The following is a 27,462-nucleotide window of genomic DNA, read 5'->3' as shown; positions in this document are numbered from 1 at the left end:
AGGCACCCAACACCACACCCGGCTAATTGTTGAATTTTTGGTAGAGACTGGGTTTCACCATGTAGGCCAGGCTGGTCTCAAACTCCTGACCTCAGGTGATCCACCTGCCTTGGACTCCAGAAGTGCTGGGATTACAGGCTTGAACCACCACACCCAGCCTCTGCCTTTACTTTCTAACTAAATCCTCTTTCATACACACACGTTGTACCTAACACCATGACTCAGGTGCCTGCTTCCAATACCTACTGGAATTCAGATGTCCATGAGTTCAGGGTCATGGACTTAGACCTGGCTGTTGTAAAGGCAAATAGAAATTAGAAATAGCAGACTTAATTCTCCAACTTGAAAATAAAGGAAGAGATTTTGTTCTTCTTTTTTCTTAAAGGATTTAACTTAGAAAACTTTGCTATGTAAATTCTTTCTCTGACTCTGAAATATATGTAAATCATTTTAATAGCTAAATAGGACTTGGTCAATCATTTTAACTTAGAAATGCCTTTCTCTAGGACCTGGAAACCATTGCTTTGAAATGTAAACAGCAAAAAAGATAGTACCCTATGCCACAGTTTCTGTTGGATAGTAGGTGCCTACCTTCAGCAGACACTTGACTTCAAGTTGTAAAACTATCTTCTTCTATGAAGATAAAAAAAGTTAATTTTTCTCCTGAATATAGCCAATTAAAATTTCATTGAATATGCCCAATATACAGATGGCTTTCTCAATCACCAAAGAATTTAGGATCAACTATGTATGACAATTGTGCTGTTAAGTCTATTTAAGAACAATCTTGGCAGATTTGCTGTGATGCAGATCACCTTCTGGTTTATTTAATAAAACAATGTTCTTTTTCTTCTGCTATTATTGAGTGTCTCTGAGGTTGGAGATAATTTTGATTTTAATTATGTTATTCAAACACTGTACAGAATTACCAGACGGGATATAAACATATGAGGTGCCCACAATACTTTAGTTCAGAGAGGCTTTTCTCTCTTTGGCTTGCCCCATAATTTGCAGGCAGAATATTTCTCTGCCTGTTTGTGATATACAGTCCCTTCTGGAGCAGTTCAACCAGGTTTCTAGAAAAATACCTTCACAGAAGAGCAATCAGCCATTCCAGCTCCATCTTTCAATGCACTTGGCATCTTCAGACCTAAAGATAATTCAAACACCATGGGGCCCTGAATCCCAAACAGCCTGGCTAAAGTTCTATGAATTTTGCTTATCTTTTCAAAAAAACTCACTTTACATTATGCTCTTCTTTTGTATTTCTTGTTTTATTTTCACTTGTTTCTGCTCTGATCCTTATTATCTCTGTTCTCCTAATTTTGGGTTTGGTTTGTTCTAGCTTTTCTAGTTCTTTATGATACATTAATAGTTTATTTTGATATTTGAAAACTTTTTTGTGTAGGCAGTTATTGCTACGAACTTTCCCTCTTAGTACTGCTTTTACAGTATCTGTAGTTTTGGTATGTTGTGTTTCCATTTTAATTTGTTTCAAATAAATTTCAAATTTTCTTCTCAATTTTTTTATTGGCCCACTGGTCATTCAGAAGCATATTTTAGTTTCTCTGTGTTTGTATAGTTTCCAAAGTTCCTTTTGTTATTGATTTCTAGTTTTATTCTATTATAGTCAGAGAAAATGATATGATTTCATTTTGGAAGGGAATCTTTTAAGAGTTATTTTGTGGCCTACTATATGGTCTATCCTTAAGAATAATTTAGGTGCTGAAGTATAGAATTTGTATTCCGTAGCTATTGGATGAAATGCTTTGTAAATATCTATTAGATCTATTTGGTCCATAGTGCAGATTAAGTCCAGTGTTTATTTGTTGATTTTACTATCTGGGTGATCTGTCCACTGCTGAAAGTGGGATGTTGAAGGCTCCAGTTATAATTGTATTGAGGTTGATCTCTCTCCTTAGCTCTAGTATTTGCTTCCGATATCTGAGTTCTCCAGGGTTGGGCGCATATATATTTACAACTGCTATATCCTCTTGCTGAATTTACCACTTTATCATGATATAATGACCTTTGTTGTCTCTTTTTATAGTTTTTGTCTTGAAATCTGTTTTGTTTGATATAAGTATAGCTATTCCCACTCTTTTTTGGTTTCCATTTGCATGGACTATCTTTTTCCATCTATTTTCAGTCTCTGTGTGTCTTTATAGGTAAAGTGTAAAGTGTGTGCCTTGCAGGCAGCAGATTGTTGGGTTTTGTTGTTTTGTTTGTTCGTTTGCTTGTTTTTACCCATTTGGCCAATCTATGTCTTTTGATTAGAGAGTTTAATTTATTTACATTCAATGTTGTTATTGATAAGTGAAGGCTTACTTCAGCCATTCTGTTATCTGATTTCTTGTTTTGCGCTCTTTCCTCCCTCCCTCCCTCCCATTCATCCTGTCTTCCATTTAGTGAAGGTGATTTTATCCAGTGGTATGTTTTAATTTTTTGCTTTTATGTGTTTGTGTCTGTTACATGTTTTTTTATTTGAGGTTACCACAAGGCTTGCAAATAACATCTTATAACCCATTTCAACTAATGGCAACTTAACATATTGTAAAAAAGAACAAACGAAAAAGAAAAGAGGAAACAAATAAAAAATACACTTTAACTTTATTCCTCCACTTTTTAACTTTGTTGTTTCTTTCTTTCTTTTTTTTTTTTTTTTAAGATGGAGTTTCACTCTTGTTGCCCAGGCTGGAGTGCAATGGCGTGATGTTGGCTCACCACAAACTCCGCCTCTGGGGTTCAAGCAATTCTCCTGCCTCAGCCTTCCAAGTAGCTGGGATTACAGGCATGTGCTACCACGCCAGGCTTATTTTGTATTTTTAGTAAAGATGGGGTTTCACCATGTTGGTCAGGCTGGTCTCAGACTCCAGACCTCAGGTGATTTGCCCTATTTAGCCTCTCAAAGTGCTGGGATTACAGGCATGAGCCACTGCGCCTGGCTTTTTGTTTCTATTTATATCTTATTATACTGTCTGTGTCTTGAACTTGCTATGGTTAGTATTTTTAATAACTGCAACAGCCTCAAATGGAAATGTAAGAGTTATGGCCTTAAAGAGGAGGTAGAGAAAGAGTTATTGTTTTTTAATAACTATACAAGTCACTATAGAATAATCTTTCAGTCTTTTCAAAATAGCAATAGTTTACACACCACATTTGCAGTGCTATGAAATTCTGTGTTTGTGCACTTAATATTACCAGAGAGTTTTGTACCAGATGCTTGCTTGTAGCTCATGAATGTTTTTTTCCTTTAGATTAAAATACTCCCTTTAGCATTTTTTGTAGGACAGGCCTGATGTTAATAAAATCCGTGTGTGTGTGTGTGTGCGTGTGTGTGTGTCTAGAAAGGTTTTTATTTCCCCTTCATGTGTGAAGGATATTTTTGCTGGAAATATTATTATTCTAGATAAAAGTCTTTTCCTTCAGCACATTAAGTATATCATGCCACTATCTCCTGACCTCTGAGGTTTCCACTGAAGAGTCCGCGGTCAAACATTGGTTTGTCTGTTTGAATGCTGTCTGTTTCTTTTCTCTTGCTGCTTTTAGGACTCTTTATCTTTACCCTTTGGGAGGCTATTATTAAAGGCCTTCAGGCTGTCTTATTTAAGTTAATTGTGCTTCATTTCTATAACCTTCTTGTACTTGAATATTAATATCTTTCTCTAGGTATGAGAAGTTCTCATTATCCCTTTGAATAAACTTTCTATCCTGAACTCTCTCTCTCCCTCCTCTTTAAGATCATAACTCAGAGTTGCCCTCTTGAGGATATTTTCTACATCTCATAAGCATGTTTTATTGTTTGTTATTTTTTTTGTCTCCTCTGACTGAATATTTTCAAATAGTCTGTGTTCAAACTCATTAATTCTCCTGCTTGATCAATTCTGCTGTTAAGAGACTGATGCATTCTTCAATGTCATTTGGGTTTTTCAGCACCAGAATTTTGTCTTGATTTTTCAAAATAATTTTAATTAACTTGTTAAATTTACCAGATCAGATTCTGAATCTCTTTTTGGTGTTATCTTGAATTTTGTTGAGCTTTCTCAAAACAGCTATTTTGAATTCTCTCTCTGAAAGTTTACATGTCTCTGTCACTCAGGAATTGCACACTGGTGCCTTATTTAGTTTATTTAATGAGGTTGTGTTTTTCTGGATAGTCTTAATTTTTGTGGATGTTCATTGATGTCTGGGCATTAATGAGTCAGGTATTTATTTTAGTCTTTGCATTCTGGGCTTTTTTTTTTTTAACCTGTCCTTCTTAGAAGGGCTTTCTAAGTATTCAAACAAAACAGTGTTGTAATCTAAGTCTTCAGTCATTGCAGTCATATCTGCATTAAGGGACACCCCAACCCCAGTAACACAGCGAGGCTTGCAGACTTGTAGAAGTGCCACCTTGGTGGTCTTAGGTAAGATCTAAAAGAGTTCCTGGATTACCAGGCAGGGACTCTTTTTCTCTTTCCTTACATTCCACCAAATAAATGGAGTCTCTCTCCATGCTGAGCTGCCCAGAGCTGGGGTAGAGGTGACACAAGTACCCTGTGGCCACCATCACTAGGACTGCACTGGGTGCAACTCAAAGCCAGCACAAGACTGAGTCTCACACAGGCCCACAGTGACCACTGACTAGCTACCACTGATGTTCACTCAAGGCCCATGTTCTCTTCAGTCAGGAGGTGGTAAATCCTGCCAGGCTTATGTCCTTTTCTTCAGGGCAGTGAGCTTTCTTACCCACCCTGGGCTGGGGCATAACAAAATGCCATCTGGTAGCCAGAACATGGAGTCAGGAACCTTAGGCATTTACTTGGTGCCCTATTTTACTGTGGCTTAGCTGGCACTGAGGCCAGGAGACAACATCCTTCCTACTCTTCCCTTTCCTTTCTCAAGCATAAGAAGCCACTCCCTGTGGCCACCACCACCCAAAGCCCACAACAAGTACTTCCAGGCTTCTGCTGGTATTTACTGAGGACCCAAGGGCCCTTCAGTCAGCTTGTGGTGAATTCTGACAGGCCTGCATCTCTTCCTTCAAAACAGTAGGCTCCTCTCTGGCCCAGGGTGGTTCCAGAAATGCCATTGAGGAGCCAAGGCCAAAAACCATGGACCTCAGGAGCCCTCTTGTTACTCTACTCCACTGTGGCTGAGTTGGTAACCAAGCTTCAAGACAAAGTCCCCTTTCCTCTTCCCTTTCTCTTCTTCAAGCAAGGAGTCTCTCCACATGGCTGCCACAGCTTGAATTGCACTGGGTCATACCTGAAGCCAGGACAGCCCTGGGTCTCACCCAAGCCTGCAGCAAGTACTACCTGGTTACTGCTAACATTTATTCAAGGCCCAAGGGCTCTTTAGTCAGCAGGTGATGAATCCTGCCAGGACTAAGTCCTTCCCTGCAAGGCAGTGTGTTCTCTTCTGTCCCCGGGTGTGCCTAGAACTGTCACCCAGGAGTTAAGTCTTGGAATGGGGGCCTTAAAACCATTCCTGGTGCCATATTCTACTGTGGCTTAGATGGTATCCAAATTGCAAGACAAAGTCTTCTTTACTCTCCTCTTCCCTCTCCACAAGTAGAAGAAAAGAGTTTCTTCCAGAGCTTTGAGTTGCATTGCCTGTGGCTGGGCTAAGGGCAATGCAGGCACTTCCTTGGGTCACCCCAGTTGGCATCTCATAAGGCTACATGCACTTCAAGCTTTTTGACTCTGAGCCTAGCAAAGCACCAGGATTTGCCCAGGAGTTGCAGTCCCAGTGGCTTAGACTGCCTTTCAAGTTTATTTAGAACCCCAGAGTGCTTTAGCCCATGGTGGTGGGGCTACCTGAAACTCAGGTTTTGGCCACTGAAATGGACACTTTCTCTCAACTAGGGCTAGTCTGAGTGCTCCCTCTGGGGGCACTGGCTGAACTCTGCCCCGTGTTGCTTTCTGCTATGACCAGCAGCGCTGAGTTTTACTGCAGAGTCTCCCAATCACTGCACTCTCCCTCCTGTAAGTGCACAGGTTTGCTCTTCTTGCCAAGCTGCTCTACCAGGGAATGGAGGAGAGGTGCTGTTGGCAATTCAAGACTTTCTTTTTTTATCATCTTCAGTGCTTTTTCTTTGATGTGCTTTTACAACCAGATATTGTGGTCACTCCCCTGAATTTTGGTTCTTATGAAGATGCTTCTTATTTGGATAGCCATTAAATTTGGTGTTCCATCAGGGACATGATTGATTGTTAGAGGGTTCTATTTAGTCCCCTTGCCCCACTTCCCTCCTGCAGCCGTGTTATTTTAATTAAGTGCCACATGTGAGGCAAAGGTGACCCCAGGGTCAATCACGAGTGCTTCCAGATACATTTGAAAGAGGTGCACTTAGCTTTAGTTTAAAACAGAGATCATAGGGACTGCTATGCTTGGATTTGGTATGGGCAGGTGAGGGTGGCCCATATTCCTATTGCTGCAGCAGAAATTGCTGCCATCCCTGACAGAGGAGGGCACCTGAGTGTTGGAAAGGGGAAACTCACATTTTGGTTTTTCTATGTAAGAGTTTATTGTTTCTGAACCTCTCCTGTGATAAAGGACAGAAAAATGCAGATTTTATCCACAATTCTAGGTCCTTCTACCTGCAGGTGCAGTGGTATTAGGGGAAGAAGCTTGGCTGATGCTTCAAAGGCATATTCTCATGATGCAGGTGTAATTTGTGCAGATTTTCACACCTGAGAAGGGATCACAGAGAAAAAGGAGAAAAACAAAGCAATGGCTTATTCTGAGGTGAATGTATCTCAGGTCAGGGACTGTGTTCACTTTCGTTCTGAAATGTTATGTGTGCAGAACTTGAAAATGTTTACTTCTCTACTGCTGATGTTCCTGCCTAGTCAACTTGTTTTAACTATTTTTCCCCTTTTTCTTCTTATGATAGTCAAAGGGCTCTGAGAAATACTTCTTCCTTACATACCAGAGCCTGCTCTTCATCCTCTACATCCCAGCTTCTAATAAGCCAAGAAAAATTGTCACCATGAATTTCTGACCTGCAGCATTAAAAATGTTCCTTTTGTGACTGTTGAACCTGGGAAGTTTTGGATGCCCAAGACTCCTGCTGGAGATGGGAATCAGGTTCTTAAGAAAAAGACAATGTACTCTTTAGCTTCCACGAACTCTATGCAAAGCAGATTATAAAAATGCACTTTTAATGAGAATGGCCTTTATTGCCCATGATAACTCAGGAAGTGCTGAATGACAAATAATTAGAAGAGACTTCCTTTCTAGGATGCAAAAGAAAGACTTATTTATATACATACAGCATTAGAGATTACAAAACAGGGGAGATATTTGCAGCTTAAACTTTGCTTAAAACTGATGTTTTTTCATGACTAGACTCAGATTAAGTCGACTCTTTTTTTTTGGTTAGTACTAGCACAGTAGTGTTGTATCATCCTGTGTGCATCAGCACCTGAGACAAATTTCTTATAGTTGATGTTAATTGTATTCACTTGGTAAATAAGCTCTCTGACAGACTTTCTTTCACTCTAGAGTTATTTTTCTATTTATTATTAGTAGGCACCTTGGGGAGGGTTGTCAACTGATGGACAAACACCAGTATTGAACCACATTTAATCTGATAGCTCTTCCTTCTTTAGATTCTCTTTGCATACAGCTTGAAGATATGGAGAATGAAGGCTCTCATCTTTGTTTACTGGTTAAATAAACTGAAAACCTAGGCTGTGCCACTTACTAGTTTTCTGACAAAATATTCCCCTTGGGCCAGAAGCAATAACACCACTGGCAAACTTGTTAGAAATTCTGAAACTCAAGTTTCACCCTAAATCCAGAGTCAAAGTCTACATTTTAACAAGATCTCTTGTTCATCATTGTACACAATTAAGATTCGAGCAGTACGTTTCTAACTCACCATGAAATTTCCATTTATTAGCTATGGACAACTTATCTTGTATCATGTAAATATAGCATTCAAAAATATACATGTCTGTGTTTGTGCCCTTTATTGTATATTTTGCTATCAAGAAAAGTAATGCACCTACACTGGTTTTGTAGATCTTATGCCATCTTCTTTTCTCAGAGTTAAAGAATACAGTAGAGAATATTTTTCTGCTGGAAAGCATCTTATTGGATAACTCCAGTCACTCACATAAGTCAGAACCAGTTCTCTTTGCTCTCTGTTTACCTAATGTAAAATTGAGAATTCTTCCTATGACCATTTGCTAAATATGTTTTGTTTTTCAGGGAGTGTTGCCATTCAGGGATGTGGCCATAGAATTCTCCCCAGAAGAGTGGGAATGCCTGGACTCTGCTCAGCAGCATTTGCATAGGGATGCGATGTTAGAGAACTATGGAAACCTGGTGTCTCTGGGTGAGGATATCTTCAATATACAATTCGCATTCCACACTAAATATTTTATTTTCTTCTGTTTTCTGGGAGTTTCTGCTTTGCACAAATGAGTTTCAGAATTCATCTTCAAAAAAGCAAAAACAAAAAAAGTTGGGTATCTGTTGAGGTAGAAAAAAATGTTCAAGATGTTTCATGTTAACATTAATCTTTCCCTTTTTTGAGCTGATCTGTATACTTCAGTCTAAATTACTGGTAATACAAGAAATTTAGTGGCATAAAATATCGTTACCCACACTTTAAAATCCAATTTTTACCACCAATTTTTCATTTAGTATTACTGAGTAGTACAGCTAAGAACCCACATACTAAAAAAAATTTGTTTTGTTTTGTTTTGTTTGTTTTGAGATGAAGTCTCACTCTGTCGCCCAGGCTGGAGTGCAATGGCATGATCTCAGCTCATTGCAACCTCTGCCTCCTGGGTTCAAGCAATTCTCCTGTCTCAGCCTCCCGAGTAGCTGGGATTAGAGGCTTGTACCACCATGCCCAGTTAATACACACACACACACACACACACACACACACATATATATGTATATACACACATATATATTTTGTATTTTTAGTAGAGACGGGCTCTCACCATGTTCACCAGGCTGGTCTTGAACTCCTGGCCTCAAGTGATTCACCCACCTCGGCCTCCCAAAGTGCTGGGATTACAGGCATGAGCCACCGTGCCTGGCCAAAATTTTTTCTTAATATTCTAAAGTTCCTGTTAGGAAATAGCATATTGGTATTAATTTTCTAGAATCTTCTATAATGTTCTCTCTTCTCTAATGAGCACATTACTAGATTGGTAATTGGAGTATCCTAGCAAGAATCATGTTATTCTTTTCTAATAAAACAAGTCTTGTTATTTCCAAGCCAGACTTGATTACCCTTCTGGAGCAAAGAGCCCTGGAATGTGAAGAGACAGAAGACAGTAGTCAAATACCCAGGTAGGTGGGAGTGAATGAAGGAAATGACACAAATGAGAGTTCCCAATGTCAAGGAGGAAGCCAGACTTTTACACACGGTTTGAATAGCTCTTCTCCAGTGAAAGCAGTTTCTAGAACCCTGCATTTTTTCTCTTGTTTTGACATAGAGGCATCTTTTGTCCAATTCTCATAAATTTTTTAAGTGCTGTACTTCCCCTTCAGTAAGGTTTGTTTTTTCCTTTGAGTTTACAGTGATAATAAAAGTTTTAATGATAACTTAAGAATGTGTGATCTGATGGGCTTCCATTGCTTTGGGAGAAACAGTAATATCTGTATTTTTGAGAAACTGTATGTTAAACCATTCTTAAGGTTCTTTTTTTGGATAATGTCTAAATTACATGAGAGTTTTGGTGATATTGGGATTTGGTTCAGAAATCCCAGGAACACCACAAAAAGATGTATGTTTTCTGCTTTATAATTTTTTATTCTACAGTGGTTTCAAATGGAATTTTATGGAATTTATACTCAGTAATTTTATCAAAACACTAACCATCTCCCTAAATATAAGAAACTCTAAAATTACATTAATTCAAAATATTATTCTTTTTATATAAACTAATATTGGTAAATTAAAGTCTGTATACCCAAATTCCTCAACTGTAATAAGTTTGATGTATTTACTCCACACATTTATCAAATATACTATGTCACTGAAGAGCTTAAAACATTGCTGAGCATATATTAAACTCTCAATTTTAACTTTATTTTTAAATAAGTGTTATTTTACAGTTTTCTCTTATTTTGTATTTAGCTTACTGGGACTGTGTCAAATATGTATATATATACACACACACATACACATAGACAGATACATATATGTACACACATGTATATATGTATGGGTATGTAACATGTGGATCTTTTTACAAATAATTGAATACCTGTATGTTTACTGTTTACTATGTATTTATTTTATATGTGTGTGTGTATATATATATATATAGTGAAATGGTTAATACAATCAAATTAATGAACAAACACATCTATCACCTTACATGCTTACCCTTTTTGTTGTGAGAACAATTAAGATCTCTCAGCAAATTTTCAGCATACCTAACAGTATTATTAACTACAGTCATGAAGCTGTACATTAGGTCACAATAACTTGTTTTATAACTAAAAATTTGTACCATTTGACCATGTCCCATTTTTCCCATATTCAGGCCCTAGCACTCAGCTTTAAACTCTCTGCTTCTAGGAGTCCAACCTTTTTATATTCCCCTTAAAAGTGAGATGGTACAGTATTTATCTTCTTGCTTTTGGCATATTCCACTTAGTCTAATGTCATCTAGGTCCATCTATGTTGAAATGGTAGGGTTTTATTATGCTTCATGACTAAATATTCTGTTCTGTATATATACCATGTTTTCTTTATCCAGTCAGTGTCCACAAACATTTTAGGTTGCTTTCATATCTTGGCAATTGCAAATAAGGCTTCAAATAAACATGAAGGTACAGATTTTTTTGAGATACTAAATGTATTATATATGCAGAAATGTAATAGCAGGATTGTATAGTAGTATTATTAAAAAATTTTTTAAAGAACTTTCATACTGATTTTATAATGACTCTAAAAAATTACAAATCACCAAGAGTGTATAGCATTTCTTGTTTTATATTCATGTCATCACTTTTTATAACACTTATTTTTGATGTTAGCAATCATAATAGGCGTGAAGTAATACCTTACCATGGTTTTAATTTGCAACTGCCAGATTGGTGATATTGAGCCTCTTTCCACATACCTGCTGGCCAATTGTATGTTTTCATTGAAAAAAACATATATTTAGTCCTTGGCTTGTTTTTCAATTGTATTATTACCATTATTACTAAGGTTTTTGCTTTTGATTCTTATGAGTTCCTTATATATTTTGGATACTAAAATCAGATATGGGTTTTTAATTTTATTGTTTTCTTGGTTGTGCAGAAGCTTTTTAATCTGATGCAGTCCAACGTTTTTATATTTGCTTTTATTGCTATACTTTTGCTGTCATATCCAAAAATTCAGTTTCAAGACCAATATTAAGGTTTCTTCATATGTTTTGTTTTAAGATTTTTAAGGATTTATGTATTACATTAGAGTCTTTATTTTATATTTAGTTAATTTTTAAATATAGTATAAGAAAAATGTCTAATTTTAATATTTTACCTGTGGGTATTCAGTTTTCCCAGCAGCAAGTATGGGAGAGACTGTACTTTCTGTGTGGTGTATTCTCAATGCCTCAATGTCAAAGTCGATTTAATATGGAGGGGTTTGTTTCTGGGCTGTCCGTTCTGCTCCACTGATTTTGGTGTGCATTTTTTTTTTTTTCTTGAGGCAGAGTTCAAGTTCTTGTTGCCCAGGCTAGAGTGCAATGGCCGGATCTCAGCTCACCACAACCTCCGCCTCCTGGGTTCAAGCGATTCTCCTGCCTCAGCCTCCCGAGTAGCTGGGATTATAGGCATGTGCCAGCACACCTGGTTAATTTTGCATTTTTAGTAGAGACGGGGTTTCTCCATGTTGGTCAGACTGGTCTCGAACTCCTGACCTCAGGTGATTCGCCTGCCTCAGCCTCCCAAAGTGCTGGGATTACAGGCGTGAGCCACTGCACCCGGCCTTGGTGTGCCTTTTTACACACAGACCATCTTGTTTTTATTACAATAGTCTGCAAATGTAGTTTGAAATCAGAAAGTATAATGCCCTCAGCCTTGTTATTCCTCAAAACTGCCTTGGCTATTCCAAGCAAGTCTCTTGCAGCTCCATAAAAATTTTAGGTTTGCATTTTCTATTACTTTAAAAAATTCCACTGGAATTTTGATAGGATATTTATTAAATCTATAGATTACTTTAAATAATGTGACACTTTAACAATATTTATTTTTCTAATCCATAGACATGAAATATTTTTGCATTTATTTGTGTCATCTTCAATTTCTTTCATTAATATCTTAACTATTTCAATAAAAATTTTTTTCACCTCCTTGGTTAAATATATTGCTAAGAAAGTTATTATTTTGATGCTATTTAATTAAGATCTTTTTCATTTCTATTTGATAGCTTGTTGTTAGTGTATGGAAACACAAATGATTTATATATCAGTTTTATATTTCTCTAATTTACTCAGTGTGTTTATTAGCTGAAACAGTCTTTTGGTGACATTTTTACTTTTGTTTTTCGATTTAGATGCTTTTTTTCCATTGAGACAGGGTTTCACTCTGTCAGGCTGGAATCCAGTGGCGTGATCATGGCTCACTGCAGCCTTAATCTCCTGGGCTCAAGCAATCCCCCCACCTCAGCCTTCCAAGTATCTGGGACTACAGGCATGCATTACCTGGTTAATATCTTAATGTTTTGTAGAGATGGGGTCTCACTACAATGCCCAGTCCAGTCTCAAATTACTAGGCTTGATCCTTCCGTCTTGGGCTCCCAAAGTGCTGGCACTACAGATATAAGTCACTGCATCTGGCTGGATGGCTTTAAAATTTTTTTTTCCTAATTGTTCTGCCTGCGATTTCAGTACTATGTTAAAAATAGAAGCATTAATGGTCACAATGTACCCTTGTATTGGTTTCTTTGAAACTGAAGGACCAAACACCTCTTCCATTTTTATAGACTGGTTTCAGCAGGCATAGATCTTCTCTTGGGTTGACTGGCTGATAACATCCCTTCTGGGTTTGCAGTGGTATGTGAGTTGTAGGTGGGTCATGTGACTGCTTCTTGGTCTGAGTGGAGTTTGCCATTAGTGGGCTTGTTAGCACTAGCCTGGGTAGTTATTAACCTTCTCTTATTTTTTGGAAGACTGGATTGCCTTCAGGACGTTGATCCACAGGGCCAGCACTAGGGTGGTGTTCTGCAGCTGAGTCAGCATGTGGTGGATCTGATGTGAGGTGTGGGGTGAGTGCTGAATGTGACTCTCCCTGAGTACCTGGCAGGGTTTCCCCAGGTTACTCTTTGGGTTCCTAACTGGGCAGAACTAGCCATGAACTGTGGCTACGAGTGCTGAAACTGAGTCACTGAAATGTTTACTGTCACAGTAAAGGCCAGGTTCTGCAGGCCTACTTCTATAACCACAAATAGGCATCTCCCCCAGGTCTCTGAATGTGCAAGACTTTTACACGATGGCTGGAAGGAGCTGGAGATGGTTACAGAGTCACTGCAGAATTTTGGTTGAGGTCAAGATAGGTGGACAATTTCTTGCCTTGCAGCCAAGACCAAAGGTTCTCAAGCTTGTCACTTGAATGAGTGCCTGCCTTCTCAAAATGACTCCAGGTAGTCTTTGGCATTAACAGGTTTTTAAAACCTTCTCCCTTAGAAACAAAATTATTATAAAGTTTCCTTTTTTGAGAAGGGTTCTTGCCATATTACCTAGACTGATCTCAAACTCCTGTCCTGAAGTGATTTTTCTGCCTCAGCCTACCAAGTTGGTAGGATTACAGGTGTGAACCACCATGTCTGTCAACATAATGAACTCCATGTAGTATTTCTTATAAGACTGTTCTAGGGGGTAATGAACACCGTTAGCTTTTGTTTATATTGGAAAGTCTTTTTTTTATTATTTTTAAAGTAAATGCCTCCCAGATTATGTATCCTTGGTCGGCAGTATTTTTTTCTTGATCACGTTCACATTTGGGAAGTCCTTAGTCCCTTTTTTCTTCAAATAACCTCTTGACCACTCTTCCCCTGCATTCTTTTTCAAATAATCCTTTTATGAATATGTTAGTCTACTTGATAGTATCCAATGTTTCATATTTCTCAATTTTTTTGTTTTCATGGCTCAATATTTATAAATAATGCCTTCTGTTTTTAGTTTTTTCTGTCTCATTAAATCTATTGTGACTCTAGTAAACTTTATAACAATTTTTTTTTTAGTTTGGCAATTTCTACTGCGTTCTTTTTAAAATAGTTTTTATCTTTTGGTTAACTCATTTTTATGCATAATTTTTCTTATTTTGCTTTCTGTCTGTGTTCTATTTTTGCTATTGGAGCATATTTAGTATCATTATTTTGACATATTTGTCAGATAATGCAAAGATCATCTTTTCTTAAGGATTGAGTTCTGAAGATTTATTTTGTTTCTTCAGGTGCCTTGTTTTTATGTCCTGTGATCCTTTGATAAAATTTGGCAACTTATACACAAACATCTAGTCTAATATTTAAAGACTTGCTTAAAGACTGGTTATAGCAACTAACCAAGCAATAGATTTTCAGTGCTTCACAAACATGTTCTGAGTTGTGTCTTTGGACCTTTGTGGGTAATTTCCAAGTTAACAATATATATTTTTTTCATTTTCTTTTCAGATTGTCTATTCTTTTGCTTCCCTTGTTGACTGTGGCATTGCAGTTACTTTAGTATTGTAACAAGTGTTCACCTTCTTCTCAGGGAGACAGAATGTAGTAATTAGACAGTCCACTAAAATGCCACAACTTTGAACGGATCCACTGTACTATATTTCTCCTTAGGGAGATACCGGGAGTTGGTTGTTTTTCCTAGCTCAGTTGCTGTTCAGGGAAAGAAGGGTTGTGTTGGACAGTCTTTATGCTAGACCTGGTTACATTCTGCAGCATAGAAAATATTCCTTAAATGTGAAAAGAGAGGAAAGAATAGTTATACACTCAGTTAGGTGTGAATGATTTAGCAGATAACACATGTGAAAGGTCCAAAGGTGAAGGAGAAAACCAGAGTTTAAAATGTGGTTGAGACCAGCCTGGCCAGCACAGTGAAACCTTGTCTCTACTAAAAATACAAAAACTAGCTGGGTGTGGTGACACATGCCTGTTGTCCCACCTACTCGGGAGGCTGAGGCAAAGAATCGCTTGAACCCAGGAGGTGAAGGTTGCAGTGAGCCGAGATCGCACCACTACACTCCAGCCTGGGCGAGAGAGCGAGACTCCGTCTCAAAATAAATAAATAAATAAATAAAATAAAAATAAAATAAAATGTGGATTGGGAGGCTGTGCTTCAGTGGAATTGATTCTGAAAGCCTAGGTATATTTCTCTTACTGTCATGGAGGAAAAGTTTCTGATGTATGCTTATTATGGTCTTAAATCCTCTAAGTCTTCTGTCCATTCAATGATCTATGCGTTCATAGTGAGAGCAAACTCCTCTTTTTATAATATGAGGACCCATATAATCTCATTCCTTTTCCATTTCTTTGAGGGACCTAGGAAAATTTGTGCAGATTTTTGGAGACCACTGTGTTAAGCTGTTTTAAAAGATTTGTTTGTGCCTTGTGTTAGACATCTGTGAGAGGAGTAAGGGAGACATCGGGATTTGGTTAAGAGATTCCAGAGACACCGGAGACAGATATCCTATGTTTTCTGTTTTATAATCTTCAGTCAGTTGATCATTTAGAAAATGAGACTGAAAACTTTCATCAGAGCACAAAGCATCTAATTAAGTATAAGAAAATCTAAACATCTATTTTACTTTAAAAGTATCTTTTTCTTAGTAGAAACCAAGCTTAGAAATTTAAATGCAATATGACAAATACCTCTACGGTAGAAAAGTTGATCTTATCTACTCACCTCATAGAATTCTTAAGAACACTAATACCATAGGTTACTTAGAACACTGCCCAGCATATAGTAAATTTCCAATTGTTACGTATTTCTTAATAACTATTATTTTATGATTTTATTTTCTTTACTATGAAGATTACTAAAACTGTGTCCTATATATATTTTCATTTTCTGATCTGCTGTATGCCAACTTTGCCTGTAGTTTCACAAGTTCTGAGATAGTGTGCTTGAATGTATGTTATATAAAAAGTGAGTTAGATAATAGGCATGCCACATTTATTTAAATATTTGATTTATTTTTTTAGTTTACTGCATGCAAAAAGTTATCGTTAGCATTTTCATGCACTTTTCTCAAAATTTATCTAAATGATTATATAAATTTATTTCTAATTGTTCATTTTGTATATTAGTGTTTCATACCATATTGTATCGTATTTATGTTGTTTATATTATTTTGAAATGCAATGCTTTGCTTTGCTTCCAAAGGTTACATTATAGCTTTTACATTTTCTTTAAAAATAACAGCAAAATATTAATGACATAAGAAGTTTCTCCAGTATTATTTAAATGCTTTTTCCAATAAATTTTATCAGAGCTTTTCACGAATGATTATAATGGATTTTCTATGAAATTTTATTGCTCTAATTGTATACTAGCGATTCAAACTTATTGTCTTCCATAGCAAAGACATGGAATCAACCTAGATGCCCATCAGTGGTTGATTGGATTGAAAAAAAAAAAGTGGTACTTATACACCATGAAATACTACACAGCCATAAAAAAAACAAAATTATGTTCTTTGTAGCAACATTGATGCTGCTGGAGGCCATTATCTGAAGTAAATTAATGCTGAAACAGAAACCCAAATACTGCATGCTCTTACTTATAAGTGAGAGCTAAATATTGGGTATACATGGATGTAAAGATAAAAACAGTGGACACTACGGACCACTAGAGGAGGATGGGAAGGAAAGAGACAAGGGCAGAAAAGCTACCTCTTGGGTACTATGCTATCTACCTGAGTAGTAGATGTAGTACCCCAAACCTTAGCAGTACAAAATATACCCATGTAACAGACCTACACATGAACCCTCTGAACCTAAAGTAAAAGTTGAAACTTTAAAAACACCAAAATATGTGCTTTTTGTGAATGTACAGTCATGGCTGAAAATTGTAGATACCTGAAAAAAATTATTTAGTGGTACACTATGTTTATTCAGTATTTTTTGGTTAATTTTTTTGTTGAAATTTGTTCTATCATTTTACATTCCTTTGTCTCATGTTTTAGATTAGGCTATGTCTGATTAATTGTGTTTTTAGTTTTATTTATGTATTATAATTTTGTATGCCAATATTCAACTCTGTACACATCAGGACAATGTTTAAACATTGACATATATTAGCCAGCTATACATCTATTGCCAATACAATTATTTCTATGTTTGTTTGCCTGTATAAATATTACCCCTATTTTATGACTTGTGTATTTGCTTTTTTTGGTGGGTAGTCAATGATATTTTTATTTTTAATGTAAAACATACATTACAAAATGTGTAATCTTTAATATTTTCCATTATAGAGTTTAGTTATGTTAAGTATATTGACATTATTAACAACATATCTCTACAACATTTTTACTCTTGTAAAAGCAATATGCAATACATGTGAATCCACTACTCATTTTTCCCATTGCCCTGTCTTTTACAAACATTATTCTATTTTCTTTTTTAAGGGTATAACTACTTTAGATATTCCATGTAAATAGACTCATACAGTATTTTTGTGGCCATGGCTGCCTTATTAAATTTAGCATAATGTCTTCGAAATTTGTCTTTATAACACGTATTAGATTTTCTGCTTTTAAAAAGCTGAATAATATTCCATTTTTTGTATTCCAAATTATATTCATCTGTTCATCTGGTAAAAAAAAAAAGTTTAAATTTCTTTCACCTATTGGCTTTTGTGGATAATGCTTCAGTAAATGGTGAGCAAATAATTCACTTGACCATATATGCAAGAGTTTGTATCCACGCTGCATTCAGTTACATTGCTTTGGTGTTCTGCCTTTATACTGGTACCAAAGTGCTTTGATTACTCTGCTTTAGTTTTGTGTTTGAAATGATTAAGTGTAATGCTTGCAGTATTTTTCTTCTTGGGTAATTGAAAAGGGTTATGTTGAATGTGTGGGTCACTTTGGGCAGTATGGATATCTTCACAGCATTATGTCTTCCAGCTCTTGAACAAAAGCATGCTTGAGTGTGTTGTTTATTTTTTTATTTATTTATTTTTTTGAGGTGGAGTCTTGCCCTGTCACCCAGGCTGGAGTGCAATGGCACGATCTCGGCTCACTGCAACCTCCGCCTCCCAGGTCAAGCAATTCTGCTGCTCCAGCCTCCTGAGTAGCTGGGATTACATGCGCACACCACCATGCCCAGCTAATTTTTTTAATCTATAGTAGAGATGGGGTTTCACTATGTTGGCCAGGCTGGTCTTGAACTCCTGACCTCGTGATCCACCCGCCTTGGCCTCCCAAAGTGCTGGAATTACAGGCGTGGGCCATTGTGCTCAGCCATGTTGTTTAATTTTTATATTTTGTTAATTTTTTAGTTTTCCTTCTGTTACTGATTTCTAGTTTCATTCCATTTGGGCCATAAATAATACTCTGTAAAATTTCAGTTTTAAAAAATTTGCTGATACTTGTTTTGTGGTGTCACAAGCAGTCTGTCTAGGAAAATGTTTTATGAGCTATTGAAAATAATGTGTATTTTGCTGTCTGTATACATTTGTTAAGTGTAATTGTTTTATAGTGCATTCAAGTTTTTTGTTCCCTTATTAATATTCTGTCTTGTGTCAAAAATCCCTATGTATTCAGTATTATTCATTACTAAAAGCAGGATATTTAAGTATCCTACCATTATAATACTGCTGTCTATTTTTTGCTTCAATTCTTTCAATGTTTGCTTTATGTGTTTGGGAAAACTGATGTCAGATACATTTATAGTTTCTCAGTGAATGAACCCTCTTATTATAAGTTAACATCCTACTTTGTCTCTTGTGAATTTTGACTTAAATTATATAAAATATGACAGTTTTTGACAATATAATTGTTGCCTCTCCTTTTCTCAGTTGCTTAACACTTCTTTGGAATGTTTTTTCCAGCCTCCCATTTTCAGTCTATTTTTTTCATTAAATCTGAAGTGAGTCCCTTGGAGACATGATATAGTTAATTTTTTTTTAGTTTTCAAAAAATTCCTATATATTCATGTATGTGTTTTGATTAGGAAGTTTAGTTCATGAATATTTAAATAATTTTCTAAAAGAAAACATACTATTATCATTTTATTATTTGGCTATTTGAGCTAATTTGTCTCTGTTTTTCTTTTTTCCTGTCTTTCTGTATTTAGTGACATGCTTTGACTTCAACTTAACTTTTTATCTCTACAATTATTTTCAATGTAATTAACATGGGAATTACATAAATCCTTTTAACATTACCATTTACTTTAAACTGGTAACAACTTACCTTTAGTAGCACACAAAAATTGATACTCATTACACCTGTCCCTTTTTATCAACACCACTAATAATATATTTTATATTGCATATACATTAATAGTTTTTAAAATTATTTTTATGCTTTTATTATTTAAAGTCTTTTTCAGTTTGTTTGTTTAACAAATTAGGAACTAGCTGAAACACATTGTTCAAATTTTAGAGCCAAATTCAAAGTGCTATTTGAATCATCATTATAGTATAGTACATTTTTATTTTGGTGTATGTGTGTATCTTTTCCAGAGTTATGTATTTTTACATGATTTTTTCTTCTTTTATAGGATACACTATTTTCAATGGGAGGGACCTTTTTGCATTTGTTGTAGGAAAGTTCTTCTGATGATACATTTTTCTGCATTTGGTCATCTTGGAAAAATCTCTTTTTTACCGTATTTTAAAGGATATGCTGGGCATGGTTGCTCATGCCTGAAATCTCAGCGCTTTGGGAGACCAAGGTGGGCAGATCACTTGAGGTCAGGAGTTCAAGACCAGCCTAGCCAACACTGTGAAACCCCCTCTCTACTAAAAATACAAAAATTCGTTGGGTGTGGTGTTGGGTGCCTGTAATCCCAGCTACTCGGGAGGCTGTGGCAGGAGCTTGAACCTGGAAGGCGGAGGTTGCAGTGAGCCGAGATGGCACCACTGCACTCCAGCCTGGGCAATAGAGCAAGACTCCTTCTCAAAACAAAACAAAAAAGAATACTTCTGCTGGATATGGTATTCTTTGTTGGACATTTTTGTATTTTTCAGTGTCTTAACTATAGCATCCAACTTTCTTCTTGCCTGAAATATTTCTTCTGTTCATAAATTTACTGGTAATTTTACAGGAGGATGAATATGAATGACACATCTATTTTCTCTTTCTGCATTCCAGATTCTTTTCTTGTCTGTGACTTTCAAAATATTGCCTATATTGTATCTTGTTAGGAATCTCTTTGTGTTAATTTTAGTTGAAATTTGCTTAGCTTTTTGATTTTCTTATATATTTTTTCTAATGTTGAAGTGTAGATTTTTTTGTACCTCTGCTCCACAATTTATTGACTTTTTTAATGGTTTTTCATGTCTCAGTCTCCTTCAGCTCAGCTGTAGTTTTAGTTATTTCTTGTCTTCTGCTGGCTTTGGGATTTGTTTGTTCTTGGTTTTCTAGTTGTGATGTGAGGTTGTGAACTTGAGGTCTTCTTAACTTTTTGATGTAGGCATTTAGTATCATAAATTTTTGTCTGAACACTGCCTTAGGTGTGTCCCAAAGATGCTGGTTTGTTGTATTATATCTTTATTCTCATTAGGTTCAAAGAACTTTTTTATTTCTGACTTAATTTTATTATTTACTCTTAAGTCATTCAGGAGCAGGGTTATTCAATTTCCATGTAATTGTATAGTTTTGACTGAATTTCTTAGTCATGATTTTGAATTTGGTGGTTCAAGATATTGCTGTGAAGCAGTTTTTTTTTTATTTGCTGAGGGGTGTTTTATTTCCAGTTATGTGACTGATTTTAGAGTATGTGTTTGTGGTGATAAGAAGAATGTATATTCTGTTGTTTTGAGTGGAGAGTTCTGTATATATCTATCAGGTCCATTTGACTATGTGCTGAATTCAGGTTCTAAATATCCTTGTTAATTTTTTGTCTCAGTTATCTGTCTAATATTGTCAGTGCGTGTTAAATTCTCTTACTATCATTGTATGGGAGTCCGTGTCTCTTTGAAGCTCTCTAAGAATTTGCTTTATGAATCTGGGTGCTTCTGTGTTGGGTGCATACACATTTAGGATCATTAATCCTATACCATTTTGTTATGCCCTTCTGCATTAAAGTAAGAGAAACATTTTTAGTTTTAGAAGTAAATTGTTTTACCATTTGCACATTAAGGTAATTAAAATACAGTGAATTTCAAAATACTTTTATATGACAATGTGAACTTAATTTGTTTTTGTTTTTTGTCTTTTGTTTTGAGACGTAGTCTCGCACTGTCACCCAGGCTGTAGTGCAATGGCGCAATCTCTGCTTACTGCAACCTCCGCCTCCCGAGTTCAAGCGATTCTCCTGTCTCAGCCTCCCAAGTAGCTGGGATTACAGGCACACGCCACCACACCAGGCTAATTTTTTGTATTTTAGTAGAGACGGGGTTTCACCGTGTTGCCCAGGCTGGTCTCGAGCTCCTGAGCTCAGGCAATCCACCCGCCTCAGCCTCCCAAAGTGCTAGAATTACAGGAGTGAGCCACTGTGCCTGGCCAACTTAATTGTTTTAATTAAAGTTGTATTTAATGTGTTTTACATTGAATATGTATCTTGTCACTGACGTTAACTTATTCTATCTTACTCAAGGTTGTAGGTAACAGATGGTGACAATATACTATTGGGTGACAATGGAATAACGTGTAGTGATTCCTTTTGTCAGTGGCCTTAAACTTCAAACAATTTGGAGAATATTTTTCCTACAAATTGCATTTTTATTTTTTTCTTTTTGTAACTACAGGTAACTATGATGGTTATAAAAAAGATTATACAAGTATAATGGAACTATATGTTTCTGAATTCTGAACAACTATTTACAAAATTTTATCCTACATTTTTTTGTTGTTGAACATGTGACTGGTCTGCAAAACACATACAGACCTTTAGTTTTGATTTACATGGATTTAAATATAGAGATGTGTCACTTAAAATAAACTTTAGGTGTAACAGATTTATGGAGAAAGTAATATATTTGTGTATAGCTGTGTACCCACTTTGAGAAGAAAAGAAAAATATTACAATAAAAAAGATAATGTTACAAGTATTGATAATTAACCAGCAAACCAGAAACTTCAAAAATTTTGAAAGCAAACCTATTTCCTCTGCTTTATATTGAATTCATTTATCTAAAATATTATTGCTCCTGGCTTAGAATCTTATGCAGATTTTTTGTTTTCTGTTTATTTTCCTGTTGCCCTAGACCTAATATATAATTATCTTTTTGTCAAATTTCATGAAGTATTTTTTATATTATCCTCTTAGGATTATAAAATTGACTTTTATAAAATTTAATGGTGTCCACAAAATAATTTTAAGATGTAAATAATTTCACAGTGAGTGTATTATTATATGTTATTTAGTTCATGTGTTGTATATTTTTCTTTCAATTAGGGAATGCTGTTTAATCCAATTTTGTTTAGTTATTGTTCATTTTACTTTTTAAAATGGGCATAATTGAGTTTATTGAATTTATTGGGCCAACTCATTCAAGTAAACAGTTGGAGGCTTCATAAGTCATGAGGTCTTTTTGGCATATATATAAAGTAAACAAACACAGGACAATGCTAGCTATGTACTAGAAGCTAAATAATTAATAATTAATATTCTTGTTAAAGTTAGCCTGTGGCCTCAGGTGAAAGATTGAAAATACCTATAGTGAAGAAATGACATTGATTCTGCCTATGAAGAGAAAATAGCTGTACCCATGCTGCACAAGTGACTCTCTACATTTAGAAGAAAGTATTGTTTCTTTCACTTTGTAAATATTGTTAGTCTATTTCTATTTCTTTATATTCATCTCCAGCTACATAGGTATCACAGCCTTTTACCTTATTTGCCTGTAGTATGGCTACAGCTTTCTCACTGTTCTCACTGTTCTCCCCAGCCTGCATCATTTCACACAGTACTTGTAGGTTTTGGTGACATATTTGGAATTTTGTAATGGGCAGAAGTGGAACCGTTAACACCACTTCCCTCTTTAGTGACTTCCATGCCATCACCATCAGCGTGACTCAAGTAGGTTAGTGCAGCAGAAATTTCAGTGACACTTATAATAAAAAAGAAAATAAATGGAGATCAACCAAATGAAAACAAGAAATGACTATGTATTTTAGCTTTGCCCTAGGAGGGGAATTAGCCACCATCACTTATGTTTGGTGGAGACTCAAACCAGCAGAAGAGTGGGAAAGCTTTATAGTGAAAAAAGACATGACTTCAGATGGGCCTTTATTGGAGGCTGTTAACACGGGGAAGCTGTAGGAGGGCTAACCAGAAACAATATCCCATTTACTTGGTGAGGATGTATGCTTGGCTTTCTCAGTTTAGTTCTAATTTGGAAAAATAGGCAACAGAACAGCTGTGACTTATTGATTTGAACTTGGCTGTTTGGGACTGGTTATTGTAGTTTGTATTCAGAGTTATCTTTTTCTTTGTAGACTGGCTGTTATCTCTTTGTATATTCATCTGTTCAAATAGAGAAGCCACCAGAAGGAATAAAATATTTAAAGGGATACATCTAAGAATGGGCTTCTATCCAGACAAAAGCTTCTCTTACTACTCATTAAAAAAAGATAAACTATTGAAAATGCAAAATGTGTTTCTGCAAAAAGATGCCATACAACTACAATACCATACAGCTTTACATCCACTGGAATGCTCTTACCAAACAATAGACGACAATAACGATAGCAAGGAGGGGCAGAATACAGACTCCCTGTACATTGCCCATAAAAACGTAAGCTAATGCAGTCACTTTGAAAAACGATTTGGTGGCTTTTCAGAGTGTCATATGTAGGACTATCATATGATCCAGCAGTTCTACTGCCAGAAATGTTCCCAGAATAATTGAAAACCCATGTCAACACAGACTCATATGAATGCTCATAACAGCAGTATTCATAGTAACCCAAAGTAGAAAGAACGCAAATAACTATTAGCTCATCAAAGGGAAAAAGTATACCTGTAGAATAGAATACTATCCAGCTATCAAAAGTTTAGAATGGGCAACACCAGACCCAAGGCCACCTGACTGCATCTGCATTGATGGTGTGGTGTGCACCTCTGCATGCCCAGGTGCTATGCTTAGACTTCAGGCCAACGTGTGGGAGCCCACAGGAGCCCCTGAAAGCTGAGCTAGAGCAGAGGCATGGCCTGGTCTGCATGGCAGACCAGGCAGCCAGCTAGGCCAGGGGTGCAGCTGGGGTCATCAAGAAACTATGCACACCAATGAGCACAACAAACTTGAAGGGTCTAAGTGAACATTTAAATACAAATGACAGCTTTTAATTTGGGGGGCCACCAACTAAATTATGAGTTTGGGCCTCAGGTAATCACAAAAGTCCTGAAATGTGAAAGAGAGACTGAGAAACTGAATTCTGTGATATGAGAGAGTCAATCAGATTTTTTAGAAAGAATTTTTAAATTTTATATATATAATTTATATACACACAAACAATATATATATTCCCAGTATACACACAGATGATAGATAGATAGATAGATAGATAGATAGATAGATAGATAGATATGTGATGATAGATAGATAGATAGATGATAGTAGATGGTGTATAAAATAATGATGAGACTGTATTTTAAAAAATTTATGTAATAGGGTTTATCAAAAAAATTTAGTAAGATAAAAACATGATAGTGATGATTTTGAACATACAATAAATAATATGATGTGAAGTCTGTTATTTTCAGATATTCAAAATATGTGTCTTTTTACAATTTAGATTATTACATTCCACTGCTTCCATTTTAAAAATGCCTCTTTTTTCAAGCTGGCATTGGGATCTCAACCAACAGTTTCCTCCTTCTATTCCATGTCTTCACACTTTTTCTAGATCAGAGGCCTAAGCCACTGACGTGACCATCTGTCACCTGACCCTCATCCACATAGTGATGCTCCTGGCTGTGGTTTCACTGTTGTCTCCAGGTCTTTTTGAATCACTGTAGTTTCAGAATGACTTCAAGTATAAAGTATCTTTTTCACCTGAATAAGATGGGACCTTGAGCAATCTTCTGCATTTCAGTAAATACTGCTCGCTTTTCCCATGAAGTCCACCATCAGAGGTCAGAGGACTGTTTCTTATTCTGTCATTATCCAGATATGTTTTTCTTGCAGGACCGATGCTGCTTTCAAGTGCATACATGGTGGTTCTTTTGCTCAGCCATCAGAAGAAATCCTGGTACCTTCACAGCACCAGCCTCTCCCCAAGACCTTCCCCAGAGCAGAGTGCCACTCAGACCATCCTGCTGCTAGTGAGTTTCTTTGTGGTCGTGTACTCGGTCGATTTCATCATCTCATTCTCCTCAGCCTCACTATGGGCATATGACCCTGTTGTCCTGGGTGTCCAGAGGCTTGTGTGCACCGTATATGCCACTGTCAGTCCTTTGGTGTTCCTCAGATCTGATAAAAGAATAATCAATGTGGCCGGGTGCGGGGGCTCAAGCCTGTAATCCCAGCACTTTGGGAGGCTGACGCGGGCGGATCACGCGAGGTCAGGAGATCGAAACCATCCTGGCTAACACGGTGAAACCCCGTCTCTACTAAAAATACAAAAAATTAGCCGGGCATGGTGGCGGGCGCCTGTAAGTCCCAGCTAGTCCGGAGGCTGAGGCAGGAGAATGGCGTGAACCCGGGAGGCGGAGCTTGCAGTGAGCCGAGATCGCGCCACTGCACTCCGGCCTGGGCGACAGAGCGAGACTCCCTCAAAAACAAAAACAAACCAATGTGATGCAAACTGTGAGACAGAAGTTTCAGTTTTCTTTTTATTGAAAACAGATTATTCTCTCACCAGTTAAGTTATTTAAGTAGCACAGAACCTGCTATCTAATTTAACTTAAATATATGGATTTACACTTTCAATATTTCTAAATATTTTTAAAACTGTGCCAATTGTTCGTGGTTTCTCTAGTTTAATATATATATAATCGTTTGATATTCCCATCTGTTTACAAGTGTCTTCCTCTTCCATTTTGATTTTCAGGCCTTAATATAGAAAAGTTTTTATTCTTTCTGAAGTGTTATATTAAGAATATCTTTCTGGGGCAACCCCCTTTGGGTCCCCTCCCTTTGTATGGGAGCTCTGTTTTCACTCTGTTTCACTCTATTAAATCTTGCAACTGAGCTCTTCTGGTCCATGTTTGTTAACGGCTAGAGCTGAGCTTTCGCTGGCTGTCCACCACTGCTGTTTGCCACTGTCGCAGACCCGCCGCTGACTCCCATCCCGCCACTGACTCCCATCCCTCCAGATCCGGCAGGGTGTCCGCTGTGCTCCAGATCCAACGAGACTCCCATTGCCACTCCCGATCGTGCTGAAGGCTGCCATTGTTCCTGCAGGGCTAAGTGCCTGGGTTCGTCCTAATCGAGCTGAACACTAGTCACTGGGTTCCACTGTTCTCTTCTGTGACCCACAGCTTCTAATAGAGCTATAACACTGCATGGCCCAATATTCCATTCCTTGGAATCCATGAGGCCAAGAATCCCAGGTCAGAGAACATAAGGCTTGCCACCATCTTGGAAGCGGCCCGCCACCATCTTAGAAGTGGCTCACCACCATCTTGGGAGCTCTGTGAACAAGGACCCCCGGTAACATTTTGGCGACCACGAGGGGACCTCCAAAGCGATGCGGAGTCTCACTGTGTTGCGTAGACTGATCTCGAATTCCTGACCTCAAGTGATCTTCCTGCCTGGGCCTCAAAGTGCTGGGATTATAGGCATGGGCCACTGCGTTCAGCCTTTAAATTCTATTAAAAACAGCGTTTGTGAGAACGAAAATGTCTACTTCCTGAGAGAGACTGATAAGAATCTCCAAGGCATAATTTTCTCATAAAAGGATTCCCATTCAGTAGGCTTGGGCTCTGGCCTAATACACTCTCAGTGAAGTACCTGTGCTGCTCCTCACCTGGAAGCAAGAGGCCAGGCACGGTGGCTCACGCCCGTAATCCAGCACTTTAGGAGGCCAAGGTGAAAGGTTTGCTTGAGCCCAGGAGTTCAAGATCAGCCTGGGCAACATAGAGAGACCCCAGCTCTACAAAAAATAATGAAAAGAAAAAAAATAGCCTGGTGTGGTGGTGCATACCTGTGGTCTCAGCTACTCAGGAGGCTGAGGTGGGAGGATCACTTGAGCCCAGGAGATCAAGGATGCAGTAAGCCGTGATCATGCCACTACACTCCAGCCTGGGCAACAGAATGGGACTCTGCCTCCAAAAGAATAAAAATAAAATAGAAAAAAAAAAAAGAATATCTTTCTGGCAATAAAATCTCTCCATGTTGGTATTTTGGATAATTTTTTAGTAGGTATGTATGTATGTATTTAGAGACAGTCTTGCCCTGT

At 37.1% G+C, this 27,462-nt stretch overlaps 1 pseudogene; it reads left to right on the top strand.

The window, feature by feature from the left end:
* The first annotated feature begins 216 nt into the window (after nt 1-216).
* LOC101124737 (zinc finger protein 736-like) lies at nt 217-9,314 on the top strand (annotated as a pseudogene).
* The last annotated feature ends 18,148 nt before the right edge of the window (nt 9,315-27,462 follow it).

This window comes from Gorilla gorilla, chromosome 6 (genome assembly GCF_029281585.2).
Source record: "Gorilla gorilla gorilla isolate KB3781 chromosome 6, NHGRI_mGorGor1-v2.1_pri, whole genome shotgun sequence".
Lineage (NCBI taxonomy): Eukaryota > Metazoa > Chordata > Mammalia > Primates > Hominidae > Gorilla > Gorilla gorilla.
Note: the sequence above shows the minus strand (reverse complement) of the source record. Positions and strands in the feature narration are given on the sequence as shown.